Genomic DNA, 13,521 nt, shown 5'->3' on the forward strand with positions numbered 1-13,521 from the left:
ACAACCTTGGATTTTTTTTTACTTAAACACTTATCATTATACTTGTGCTCTGCAGGTGTTGCCAGGTCATAAGCAGTCTGTATAAATGCACCAGAGGCTCAAAATTAGCTTTAATAAACTTCTGAAAATGAGTGAAAGAGATTTTGCACTGTTTAAGTAGCATACAAACAAAAGTATTCAGGGCAGCTGTATCTTTCAGAGGATGAAGATATTCAAAGTATCTTTTATTTTTAAACCCTCAGAGTTGATCAACTTGTGAATGTCATTGAGATCAGGAGGTAATATTGCCCAATGAGGGTGGCATATTGGGCTTATCCTCAGTGTATTAGTCTTTTTTAAGATATTGGTCAAATAATTCGGTTCCTATCAATTAAGCAGGAACAGAAGTGCTTTTTCTTTGAAGAACACTTTTTAGGATTTTGAGGGTGTCAAAGAGATCAGAAGACATTTTGAGGAGAGCAAGCTGTGACAATGTATTGACTTCTTGGGTTCTTCATAGTAACTTTGTGGTCAGCAAGCAGTAAAATCCAGTAATACGGCAGCTGCAGTTAACAGCCCACAAACAAATCGGAGCCTGAGATGGCAGGGAGAGGGTGTTAAGTCTGAACTAGTTCCAAGTCAGCAGTAATTGCTTCTGGATTCATGATGATAACTGCATTTGTTTTAAATAGAGATGATGCTGTGCAACTGTTTCCCTGGTAAAAATAAGCAGGGTAAAGACACAATTGTATCCTTCCCCAAAAACTTCAACTCTTTGTCTTTCCCCCCAAACACAATATTCCTAATATTTTTTCTCCTTTTTCTTCCCTCTCCTGCTTTCTTCTCTTGACTTCTTGCCAAATTTACCTTTCAGCCTGTTATTGTTATTGTCAACTCTTGAGTAATCTGAAGCCCACCTTGCCACTCCCTGAACTAACAGGTTGACAAGCACTCCAGCAGTTGGTGCATTTTCCATGAAGGTTCCTGAAGAGGTACTTACCTGTTTGTGTGTAGTGGGTAGCCAGAGGATCTGTAGATCATGCTAGACCTCCACCTATAGATCTGTTGCCCTCACTGTTGGCAGAATCCCCTCACAGGTGCTGATGGGGTTCTTCTGGCTGGCAGCTTCATAGCATTTTTTCTTTAGAGGGTGTTATAACAGGCAATCAAAAACAATCAGAAAACTTCACGTTGTGCTGGTTGCTGTTGTTACCTGTAGAAGATCATCCATGTACCGATGGTTCTGGATTTTCTTTCCGTGGTAGGAAGTCTGTTTTGAAGTAGAATACATAATGGATCAAATCAAACTCCGATAAACCTTAAAACTATGACTAGACTGCCTTTATATATGGTTGCATGAATTTAAAGAAACTGCGTGGCAGGCACTGCTCCTTCTGCTGGCTCTCTTTTTGGGTGTCTCGCTCATGTAGTGAACTGTCACTGCTTGAGTTGTTTAGACCAATGGCTTTATCGGGTGACAGTGATGAGTGTGTTACACTAGTAGACAGAGAAATGCTTGTGAGCTTGCCAAGTCTGGGTAGAGCCCTAGCAAGATCTCAATACTATAGTGAGGTAAAACCACAACGCATGGTGCTCCCGCAAGACACCTTTCCCTTTTCTTTCATTTCACTGGCAAGGTCATAATGAAGTAATAGTGTGCTCTGGTAAGGTATGAGGTCTGCATGACAAATGACTGGGGCCACAGAGAATGTTATGATGCGTGCTACTTGGTCTAGCAGAGAAACTTCATAAGGTTTATAACACATACATGGTCAGCTAATTTCCAGAGGGGAGGGTGGCAGAACACTAAGCATTCATTGCCCATTTGCTATAGTTAACTAATGCTTATTGTATCACAGGAGAAGACATGGTAACTTTAGCAATCAAAAAAGATGTTTTGTACACTGCTGCGTTTAATACTTCAAGGTCTGAACAACAGATGAAAAAAACCCACTTTATTTCTGTCTAATAGCTTAATGTTCTTCTATACATTGCGAGGCGCTGTTCAGACTAGTGAAGTTAAGATCTGGGGGGAGGATTTCTTTCCTCCCCTACTCCTTCCCACTGGGGAAATTGCTGGCTGCACTAATTCTGCCAAAGAAATAGAACTTACTAGTTGGAGACAAAGAAGCTGGGAAAAGTAGGTATATGTATGTAATTCTAGCTTTTCGGAAGAAGAATCTTTGAAAAAAGCTAATCTACTTTCTACATGCTTACAATAGTTGAGGTTGATCATTTAATGTGATGCTGGAAATAAATAAAACAAACGGCGATTTCCAAAGTTCATTGAAGAGTTTGAGTTCAGTGCAATTAGAAAGACTATCAACATGAAGATCCTTTAGATCAACTTTTTGAGTGTCCTCCATAAGTTGAGAGTCCTGGAAAAATAAATTCCTCAATGCAAATTTGAGTAGATTTCAGTGCAGGTGTGTGTATAAATATTTAAAGGCAAAATGGGTCAAGTAAATGACTAAGAGTTCCTAGAATGGATATGTGTGCTTAAAGCAAAAAAGTCTAACAGAACAGGTTATTAAATAGCTTTTTGAAAAGCTTATTAACAAGCTACCTAAATAATTTCTTTAAGCAAGTGGGGTAAAGGGCAAAACCAGGACCTGCAAGAATAGCTCAACCTGCACTATTGTGACATGAAGAACACAGGAAAAACGAGCCCAGTATAGGGCTGTGCTGGTGCTGTGACTTCTGCCTTATAGCCACCATGTCCCGGAATCAGAAGCATGATGAAAGTACACAGATCTGACATTGCTCTAGTAACTGTCCGCTTAACCTAGGGAAGCAAAAAGAGCGAAGAGGCCGTAGGAGAATGGGTATTCCAGCACTACAAATCTGAGGTGAATACATACGTTTACAAATCCTGTTTAATTAGGGATCAGAAATTCAAACTTTATAGTCCAGATAAGATCACGGTGTCCTACATCCAAAGGGCATTGGTCCATTGCCCATAATTATGCTTGTAGGTCCCGGATGTTGCTTGTTATACTCTGAGACTCTCTTCGTAACATTTTAATTCTAGCTTTTGTCATTGAGTGGATCTGGATAACTGCCTGTGGTGTTAATGTACGTTAACCTCTCTCCACGGTTTAATTACCTTGGAGACATGCAGGCTTTACTGTTATCATAGAAGACAAAGCCACTTGGGTGGCATGCCTTTCATCAGATCCAAGCCATTTATAAACCCTGTAGATGTTTGATCTAAGTTAATCGTCTAGATTCTTTGTAGAGCCAATTGAGAGAGAGGATGAATTTCTCTCAAGGTATCCATTTTAGACATCTGTCTTTAGTATTTGCAAGGAACATTTGCTAACCTATCTCTTTTTTCATGAACTAAGAGGCATATAGGTGCTAAAATTCTCAGGCAGCTGAAAGAAATTCACCCTTGGCTATTACTGTTACTGCAGAATGCTGTGGAAGTAAGGGAGGGTTACTTTTGTAAGTAGAACTTTCAGCTGCAAGCAGTCACTTAATATTATCAGTAATCTCTTTGAAAAGAGCTTCTTTCATTCTGAAAAGATGGCCTAAATTTTTAAAGCATAAAATATGAAAAGCTTCGAATGCCTTTTAAGGTTAAAAGATACTTCAGATGAGCATGATACTAAATATGTTGCCATCTCTAATTCTTGGCTAGTAAGCATTTTAACTCATGCAGACTTATTTGTGTAAGCCAGAAACAATGACGCTATGGTTTGAGATGAACAATAATACCTTTGTGTTTGAGTTAGTGTTTAATTATAAGATAACAGATTGGAATTTGCTTAACCTTAAACATTTAGAAGTACTATAAAAGACCATGAATGGAAACATCAGCAAATAATAAAGTTATCTAATTGAAATCAAGAGCACGTTCTATGGCCATATAGGTCATTGGAAAAATATAAATCTAAAAGAGCTATATTGAAAACACTATGAGAAATTCAAGCTGAATTCCTGAAACTCCAAGGGAGACCATGTAAAATATCAGTAGTGTTTCTTTCTTAAAATAGATTGTTCTATTAATAGAAGCCTAAAGTGATACTTCCACACTGAAATGCTTTGGCTTGAGATCAAATGCAATTTGCTCTCTGACATTTGGAAATATCTCTCAAAATGATGGTAATGTTTAGACTTAGGATGCATTAGAAATTCTTTTCACTAGGATGCTTCTGATGTATTTTTGCACTTGTTACCTAGGAATCCAGAGAAGAGAGTACTATGAATAATAAGCAAGGTTTTATACTAATGTCTGCATTGTTTTCTTTCTACTGAGGGTATAAAAATGTATCATGAGACAGCAGACTCCTACAGAACACATTTAATTAATTAATTTGTAAAATTACCTACTACTGTTATATTCAGATGAATATAAGTATGTATCTGAAACCATAAACACAGCTGTGTTTGGGTCTTTCTAAAAAAGATTACCTAAGAATTTTGCAGTGCAAATGATGGATGGTTTCCTCCACAAAACAGAAATGTGCTTTTCACTCTTTTCCTTTTTCATTGACCTCTCTTAAAAGGCCTTGAAAATATTAGGTTCAACTTTGACAGCGCTGTTTCTGTTACAGTGCTGCCAACTACGGAAGCATTTTACCACATAACTTTGAACTCCTGAGCTTTGGGTGACATACACCGCTTCTACATTCTTTCCCATTGCTGTCTGTAATGAGGATATTTGTGCAGCTGTAATGTTTTTCTTTTACAACAAAGAGAAATGCTCGCTTTTTCAGGGATATTGCAAACCAGTGTTCCAGCTGTGTGTTCTTTCACCTTGGTAATTTTTTGTGTGTCCAACCAAACCTTTTGCATGGTGAGTTTACTGCTGTCCGTCGAAGGCATGGATTGTTGAGGACAGCCTTGAGGATGTTATGGCATGACTGCTATCTTGCAGGTCACATATTAAAATAACGTCACTATTTCACCATTGGGGGCTTGGTTGAATAGAATAAATAGTTGAGGGGTTTTTTTTGTGAGCTTAACAATCAACAGTGAGATGAGACACACAGAACACTCCAAGTGCAGTGTTGAGACTGAAGATTAATCGAAGAACACAATCATAGAAATATGGAATCATTTTGTTTGGAAGAAACCTTTTCAGATCATTGAGTCCAATTGTTAACCTAGCACTGCCAAATCTACCACTAAACTATGTCCCTCAGTGCTATGTCTACATGTCTTTTAAATACGTCCAGGGATGACGATTCCACCACTTCCCTGGGCAGCCTGTTCCAATGCTTAACAACCCTTTCAGTCAAGAAATTTTTCCTAATATCCAGTCTAAACCTCCCCTGGTACAACTTGAGGCCATTTCCTCTTGTCCTATTGCCTGTTACTTGGAAGAAGAGACCAACCCCCACCTCCCTACAACCTTCTTTCAGGTAGTTGTAGAGAGCGATAAGGTCTCTCCTCAGCCTCCTTTTCTCCAGGCTAAACAACCCCAGCTCCCTCCGCCACTCCTCATAGGACTTGTGCTCCCTTCACCACCTTCAGTGCCCCTCTCCAGCACCTCAATGTCTTTCTTGTAGTGAGGGTCCAAAACTGAACACAATATTCAAGGTGGGGCTTCACCAGTGCCGAGTACAGGGGGACAATCACTTCCCTAGTCCTGCTGACCACACTATTTCTGATACAAGGCAGGATGCTGTTGGCCTTCTTGGCCACCTGGGCACACTGCTGGCTCATATTCAGTTTGCTGTTGACCAGCACCCCCAGGTCTTTTTCCACCAGGCAGCTCTCCAGCCACTCTTCCCCAGGCCTGTAGCGCTGCATGGGGTCATTGTGACCCAAGTGCAGGACCCGGCACTTGGCCTTGTTGAACCTCATACCATTGGCCTCAAGTGGTGTGGCCTGTTTCATTTCACTTCTTATTATGATAGTCATTGTCTGGGGCTACCATGCAAGAGAGGTAGCCTTCTGTCTCTCCTTCTCTCCTGTGCATGTGATACCACCATGAAGGGAGAATTTGGGCTCCAGTAATGCTCACTATATGTTTTTATTGCAATCTCAATAAAATGCCTGGAAAATGCCCATTAACGGATGCTAATTGCTCTTAGTGCCATGAAAACTAGTGTGCCAGACTTGTCTTGTTGAAGTTTGATACAAATTTAGAGCTGTTTTGGGAAACAGACTGAAAACTCCAGACTATATTGTTTTTTCGTCCTGCCAAGAAAATAAGGTAGATCAAAGTTTGAGTGGGGGTACAGGTTCTTTGCCACAATGCCCACCATCTCTTATTGTCCATGAGGCTAGCAATACTCCCTCCACTTCCTCCATTTTTTTTTCCTCTAGGAACATGTAGCATCAGAGAATTAGGATGATGAGAGGAAATCTTGGCAAATTAGGGCCTTGCAGAGACTTACTACTATGGTAGTAAGGGATATCAGGAGGCACTCAGACACCTGTTTCTTTTGGGAGTAGTATTGTTCTGTGCTTGCCAGGAACATTCCTCCTTTGGTGATAGGTGCCTCTGCATGTCTACTAGGCAATCTAGGTCACTCTACCTTGATGCTATATGAGATAAAAGATTTACTGCTAACATAAAGAAAAAACAGTGTTAAAAGCGACTTCTAGACATTTTGCTGCAGAATTAGTACTAAGTAATTATGAAGAGTAAGGAGAACATAATCCAGGATCATACTTAATACTGCCTTGTTTGTGCATTTTCCAAAAATTTTCACACTGTCAAAAATCTCTAACAGGATTAAATCAAAGCTGTTTTCCATTAGCACCAGTGGACTTTGAATGCAACTGTATTTAATGCCATGCGCATATCTACAACGCTTATTTACATAGTGTGTAAAGGCAGTATTATGTGCTGTTCTCTAGGCGCTATAATGGGAAATACCAATTACAGTACATATAAGTTAAACACAGTTTAAGTTTGAGCTGTTAATTTCCGTGTTAGCAAGAGTCTGTTTTTCTGTTATGTTCTTCGATTACCAAGACTTCCAGCCTTGCAGGACACTGACTGTTACTAAATTGCTTCCTATTTTTCTTTTCAGAGAAATCTTGTTAAACCTGGGACTATTATACCTTGACTCCCTTTACTTTCTCTACTTTCTGGCTGAAGTGCCACCTGTGAAAAAGACTGTCAAAAATACAGCCTGTAGACTTTTGTATTGATTGCAAGGGTAAAACTGGATTATCTTCCTCCTGTTTCGTCAGCTTAGTTTTTCACTTTGTCTTTCATCTTTAAGCTTCACATTCTGTTTTCTCTGCTTTGAATTTCCTCAATTTTAAATCATCTCATTAGGAGGGAGGTCATAGACTAATAAGGCATTCTCTCATGCTTATTTCCATCTATTAAGCATTCATTTGGAGTTAAATGATGAAGTATAGATCCCTTGGAAAACGCCCATACATGCAGCCAGTTGTCAATCACTTATCATCCCATGTAACTCTCCCCAAAGACCCCTGTGGTAATCTCAAAACCTTAGAGAAATTGGCAGTACGAAAGTGATTGACACAAATCTCATTTTGGAAAGCTCCTTATGCTGAATAATAACACCTGTTAGCTATTTGCAGGATTTATATTCACTTTATTTGTAGGATTGCTAGCAAGCATCCTCAGTGTCCAGGAACATCCAAGTGGTTCTGAGAGATCCAATTCCTGAAAAGACTGGAGAAAGATGTATTCCTTGTTGCCTTTTTTTAAATATATTTTTCCTCTTACTGTTAGACTAAATTCATGTAAATGATGTCTGATGAAAATGGAAGCCTATGCCATAGGCTAGTAGTCTGCCAGCAGATTAATTACTCATATTTGATTTTGAGGATTGAATACTGGTAATTATTGGAATGTAATGGCCAAAGTGTTCTCTTGCAAAAATGACCAATAGCCGTAATTTGGCTCTGAAATGTCTAGCTTATGGCTGTGACATCAAAAAGCCTGAAAACTTCATTGATTAAAGCTAGTGGTGCTTTGAAAGACTGAAACAAATAACTCTGGTTTCTATCCCTTAAAAAAAAAAAGTTAAAGCACATGAGACTTTAGTTAAATATTGATGTACTACTAAAACTGTTTTCTTGTTTGATTTTGAAATCAAGAAATTGAAAAGGATTGCATCTTCAAAATGAAATTCTGTATATTAGAACTTGAAAGTTTGTCAGAAACGTAAATGTGTAATATAATACTTAGGGCTGTTTTCAAAGTATTTTTTTCCCAGACATTGTTATTTTTCTTTAGCTCATAACATTTCTTGAAAATCCATTTATTAGATTAGGTTTGGACTGATATTTGTGTTTAATTCCTACAGGAATATCCACTTTTCTTTCAGCTATTATTCTTTCACATTGCATTTAGTGGGTATAACTCTTGATTTGTGCTACAAGATACATATGACAGTGAGAAAAGGAGTCTGATCATATACTCTTTGAAGTCTGGAAGAACTCAAGGCCCTCACTTTTCTGACTTTAGCCCCACGGGGCTTAATAGCAATTTACTGATGGAATGTTAGCAATGAGTCAATATCTTCCCAGGGGCAAAGGAGGGAAGGATGAGGAATAATAATGCACACAAGTAAAACTATTGTGGGATTATATTTCTTGCTGGTGCGTGAAGGACACTGCTTATCGATCAGTTTCAGACTTTAAACAGTCTGAGACTGGTTAAAATCTCAGCCAATGGGCTACAGCTAGATGAAGCAATGCTGTTAGGGACAATTCGCATGAAGAATTTACAATTTTATCAGACACTTCCTCTATTCTTACTTTTTTTCTAATGGAAAAAAAATCTGATAGGAATGTGCTGTAAGAAGTATTGGAACCAGAAAAGATTGTTTGAGCATTTTAAAGAAGGGAAAACATCAGACTTTGTTGGATTTTTTTTTTATATTGTTCCCTTCACTGAATGAAACTCAATTTTCATACTTGATAGAGTGGTACTGCGGTTTCCAATTAACCCTTCAAACACAAATTATTAGTGACTGTGTATTAGGCATCGACTGAACAGGTTCCTGCTTTAACCACAAATTTGTTTTTGTTTAGTTTTTTTTTTATATTCTGTTACAAGGAATAATAAGTAGGAATAGTTCCCGGCCAAGCATCTGACCACCTATTTAGCATGATTTATAGGCCATATTTATGAATATTTTTGTGTAATGAGTAGCATAGTGTTTTTTTTCCCATGTCTTACTTAAACAATGCTTCTAGCAATCCATGACTCATGACTTTCTAGGACAGTGATGATACATATTGGTAAAGTCTAAGGAACAAGAAAATCTGTCTGATCAGCCTAGTCCTCATCAGCAGGCAAAATAATCCTGTCAAAATAGATCAATGAATATTAAGATGGAGAAAAGATAAACTGAGGACAATAAAATATTGCGTAAAAAAACAAAAAGCGAGCTTTATTCAGGGATATTTAGGGAAGTTTGAATGTGAAATGTCACAGAGAAACCACCAGAGAATCAGTAACTCACCCATAGCTAAGGGTTTGCCTGCTGTAAATAGCATTTTATAGAGGGTTAATCCTCATCTTTTCATGGTCTGGCAGCTATTTCTGATGGCTTACAGCTGCATGTGAGTACAGACTTGGGAGAAGAAAATTTGTCAGGTAACAGCGTATTTTCTTTGTAGAAACTGGGAATTCTGATTAAAAGATATCATCCAACTCTGTGATGACTTGGGGGAGGGGGTTCTGCCCAATTTATTCAGTGTAGTTAAGGATGTGAAACTGTTGAATTTTTTTAGTGTTCTGTTATTCAGACACCAGCCAACACAGAATTTTCACATATTATCTACCTTGTCGGAAAGAAGATAGAGAACTTTTCAGAAAAGTTAATTCTTAAAGACTTTACTCTCTAAAGGCAATGACAGTGTCTGAACTGGGACACCATCTGTTCAGCTGAAGTGGTTTCTAAGCCAAGCTGTGACTATGTGCTGTAAAGACCTGGTCAGTGCAAGGTATGACACCTACTTATCCTGTGTGGATGGGTTTCCTTTTGAAAGACACCAGGATTTAGGCAAAAGACTATTATTTGCTTGAGTCCTGCCCTACCATGGGTGCAGGTAGGATATATGCCCAGACCCAGAAGCTTAGAGGCATTCCCAAGCTCCCAAATTTACCTCCTGCTTGAATTTATTATTGGGCAACCAACAGTTTCACTCTACCAAGACACAAGCCAAAGAAGAACAGAGTGGCGAAGAGGTTGCACAGCCCACTTTGGGAAGTTTTGACTATGGTAACAATCACTGTTAAAGGAAATTGAGTGACAGTTTGGCTGAAGTGGAGAAAAATGAAGAGACGAGAGAGAATCCTTGTTCCAGAAAAGAAGCCATTAGCAGGAAAGAGACCAAAGAAGGAGACCTTGACCAATGGAAATGTGTCAACTGTATCTCAGCACGTTCCAAAAGAACATAAGAGAAACTGAGACAAGAAATGACGCACACTTTCTGTTCCTTTGCCTAAATTGAAGCCATTCTTGTGCTGCTTGTAGTACAGAGTGATTACTTTCACACTTCTGGGAAAAATTTTTAACTGTGCATGCACCAAGTACGTGACAGGCTGTGTTTCATTGTGTTTGCCTGCAAATTTAAAGAAGGAAGTGTGGTGGCACCTCAAAATTCTCACATCCATTTTGTAGGATTTCCCATTCATTTTACAGAAAATTCAGTGCAGTCCATAAAAATGCGTCTCACTTTCTCCCCTTCCTCCTCCTGTTTCAGTCTTTATCCTCAACTTCTTGACAGTTTTGGAAGCCTATTTTGGCAAGACAGTCACAGAATACTCTAATGCTTTGGTGAAAAATCGCATCTTCAAATGTGCCCCAGTATGCTCATCAGCACAAGTCTCCATGTGAAATATGGTAGTTTTTTGCAGGGAATGGGCTTTTTTTAAGGCTAGTTTCTAGGTATTTGCCTTATTCAGTGCAAACTGGGTATAGCTAAGTGTACTAGCTCAAAATTTTATTGTGTAAAGGAGGTGCTACTTTTAAACTTTAGACTTAAGCGGTATTTTCTGTTCTGTTTCTGCTAGGGTATACTGTAAGATTTGCTGTGCTTTAAGAGTGCGGAAAATAGCATGCACAACGGTAAAATGTGAGAAACTGAGATGTAGGAATTTGTTAGTACAATCCTGTGTTCATAGTGGGAAATGTAATCAGTGTATTGGATTTTTTCAGTGGCATGTCTGAGGGGACTGGCAAATTTACTTTGTGTGACATTAAGCTGGAAATTAACAGCCTTCCTTGCACAGTAATACTGCCAACTACTCCATGTCACTGAGGAAAACCTCCTGAACGTATGGAGTTTGAAGACATGCACTTACTTAAATACTTGTGCACCTTTTTGCAGTAGTGACCTTTCTAGAGGTATTCAACAGAAGTATGTTGAGAAACTTTTGTAGTTTTTTTCCTCTGTGTAAATCTTAGTCTCTGTCTCTTCCTGTGTGAAAGTATCTGCTCTTCTTTCTGTAGATAACAGAAATTGAGATGGTAGGATATAGTAATTAAACTAATCCAAATACTTTCTAAAATACCATTTTCAGTTAAAAAAGCCTTTTCATTAAAATAGAGATATTAATAACTTTTGGCTTTCCAGCTGACAACAATCTGTAATACAAAATATAAGGTAAATTGCTAGTATTTCTAGCAATGAAGTCTTTCCATGTTTGGGATATGAACTACAAGTTTTTCTAACTTTCAGATTTTAAATAGCTGAAAAAAAGCTCAAAGAAAGAACTGAAAGTGATTTATAAAAACACCCATTAAGCTCTACAGATGGTTTATCTAACCTCTGACATAAATAAAGAAGCCATTTTTTTTCCCTAGAGAAAAAATATTGACCACTTTGTTGGTCTTGTAAAAGAAACAAAACAAATCCAAACCCTCCTATCCCAGCCCGCTTCTGATTGAGTATTTAAGTAATACACTTAGCAAGGATTTGTCCTATCATTTGAGTTTCAGTGCCTCCTCCTTTTTCTGGTCGATGCATCTATCTAAAAGAGGAATTCTTTGGGCTTCTTTTTCTTGCCACACGTTCACATAAAATGAAAAAAACCCAATGTGTTTCAAATGGGGTGGAGAGGGCTGGTGCTTCTTTTTAACTCCCAGTATGAGAAGAACTACTAGTGTCACTCCAACATGTTTAATGGAGGTCAACTTTCCAGCAATTTTTGCCAGCTGCCATTCTTCATTCCTGTAGTTTTAAGTCCCATTTGGTTCATCAGGAGACTAAACTGAGGATCTGTGACAAATGTCAGGAGCAAGAACAATTGCATTGTCAGACAGAAACCTGTAATAAGCAAGAAGAAATCAGATTTGAAATAGAGTTGGGTTTGAAGCTCAAAATGCAGATCTAGGATTGAAAACCACAGAAGCTTTGAAAACTGTTCAGCCTGTTTATTGAGAAAACTAAGAAAGTCCTGCTTTCATTTGGAAATGTTCTGGCATGATACATTTAATTGTATTTTGATCAATGCTGACTTTTCAGCCTTGCTAGTTAAAAAGATTTCCTCCAAACTTCAACTTCTTGCTGGGGGTAAATGTAGGTTTGGAACATTTGCATTTAATATTAGTAGACAATGTATCCATCAGCATCAATGATAGCTAAAACTGAAAGAAAACAGTTTAAGAACTAAATATGGGTTTAGGAACTTTTGTAGTTGAAGCTCTTGAAATAGTCTGACTTGAAATTTTTTGAGCTCCAGAGACTGTACTTTGTTTATTTGTTTCTCCTCCCCCCAAAATGGATGTTTGCAAGAAGACAATATTCCAGAACTACAGCTTTGGCCGTTAAACAGACATTCAATGTCTGTGCCCTTATGATTCAGAATAAAATTTTTAGATGCTTTCTTTTATTACTGAAAGTCAATACTGAATGTACCAATTGCAACAGTATTACCCTGCTTTTGGTTTTTGGTTTGGTTAGGGCTTTTTTTTATCCCCTGATCCCCTGACAGTTGCAATATGTGAGAGCGTTCTACCTCTCTTAAATGTCTAAGTTGCAGATTCGCCTTAATCTTTACCTACGTGTCTCTCCTCCACTATAGTCCTCATATAGTTTTTCCTTTATCTACATGTTAGACTTACATACTTGGACACTTGCTGCAATGCAGTCACGCCATGGCAAAAATAGGCTTATTTCTCCATATATCATCATTTCAGGTTTACCAGTCCTAGGACACTATGGAGTTCAAAAAAACCTGTCTGATTTTTATCAGAATCCTCCTGAATTTTGTCATTTTAGCAGTAGAAAAAATGTGAGAATGTAGCAACTGAACAGTGCTTGAGACAAACACACGATTTCTAAGGCATCATTACATCTGAAATCACAGATCCCTGCTCTGCTGGTAGAAAAGAGGGAAGGAATCTGTCACTGAGGGATGGTTTTGCTCTTCAGGTCAGGAATGGTGCTTTTTATTGCTGATGAAAACTGTCCAGGCAGCTGACATGACCCAGCGGTAGGCCCTTTACTGCACGAAGAAAGAGCTTGTAAAACCTGTTTGATGCTTGACCTGTGTGTCCGTGGGGATATCCTATTTCTAGTGCATTAGAAACATTATAGGGGTGCTTCTCCCTTTCTTCACATGAAATGGGCTCAAAAAATGCCCAT

The 13,521-nt window shown here is 38.4% G+C and overlaps 1 protein-coding gene across 1 annotated transcript in view; it reads left to right on the forward strand.

Moving 5' to 3' along the window:
- Positions 1-13,521, forward strand: part of GABRG3 (gamma-aminobutyric acid type A receptor subunit gamma3) — a 329,965-nt gene that overhangs the window by 55,979 nt on the left and 260,465 nt on the right. The window lies entirely within an intron of this gene.

The sequence above is a fragment of the Rissa tridactyla genome, chromosome 1 (assembly GCF_028500815.1).
Source record: "Rissa tridactyla isolate bRisTri1 chromosome 1, bRisTri1.patW.cur.20221130, whole genome shotgun sequence".
Classification (NCBI taxonomy): domain Eukaryota; kingdom Metazoa; phylum Chordata; class Aves; order Charadriiformes; family Laridae; genus Rissa; species Rissa tridactyla.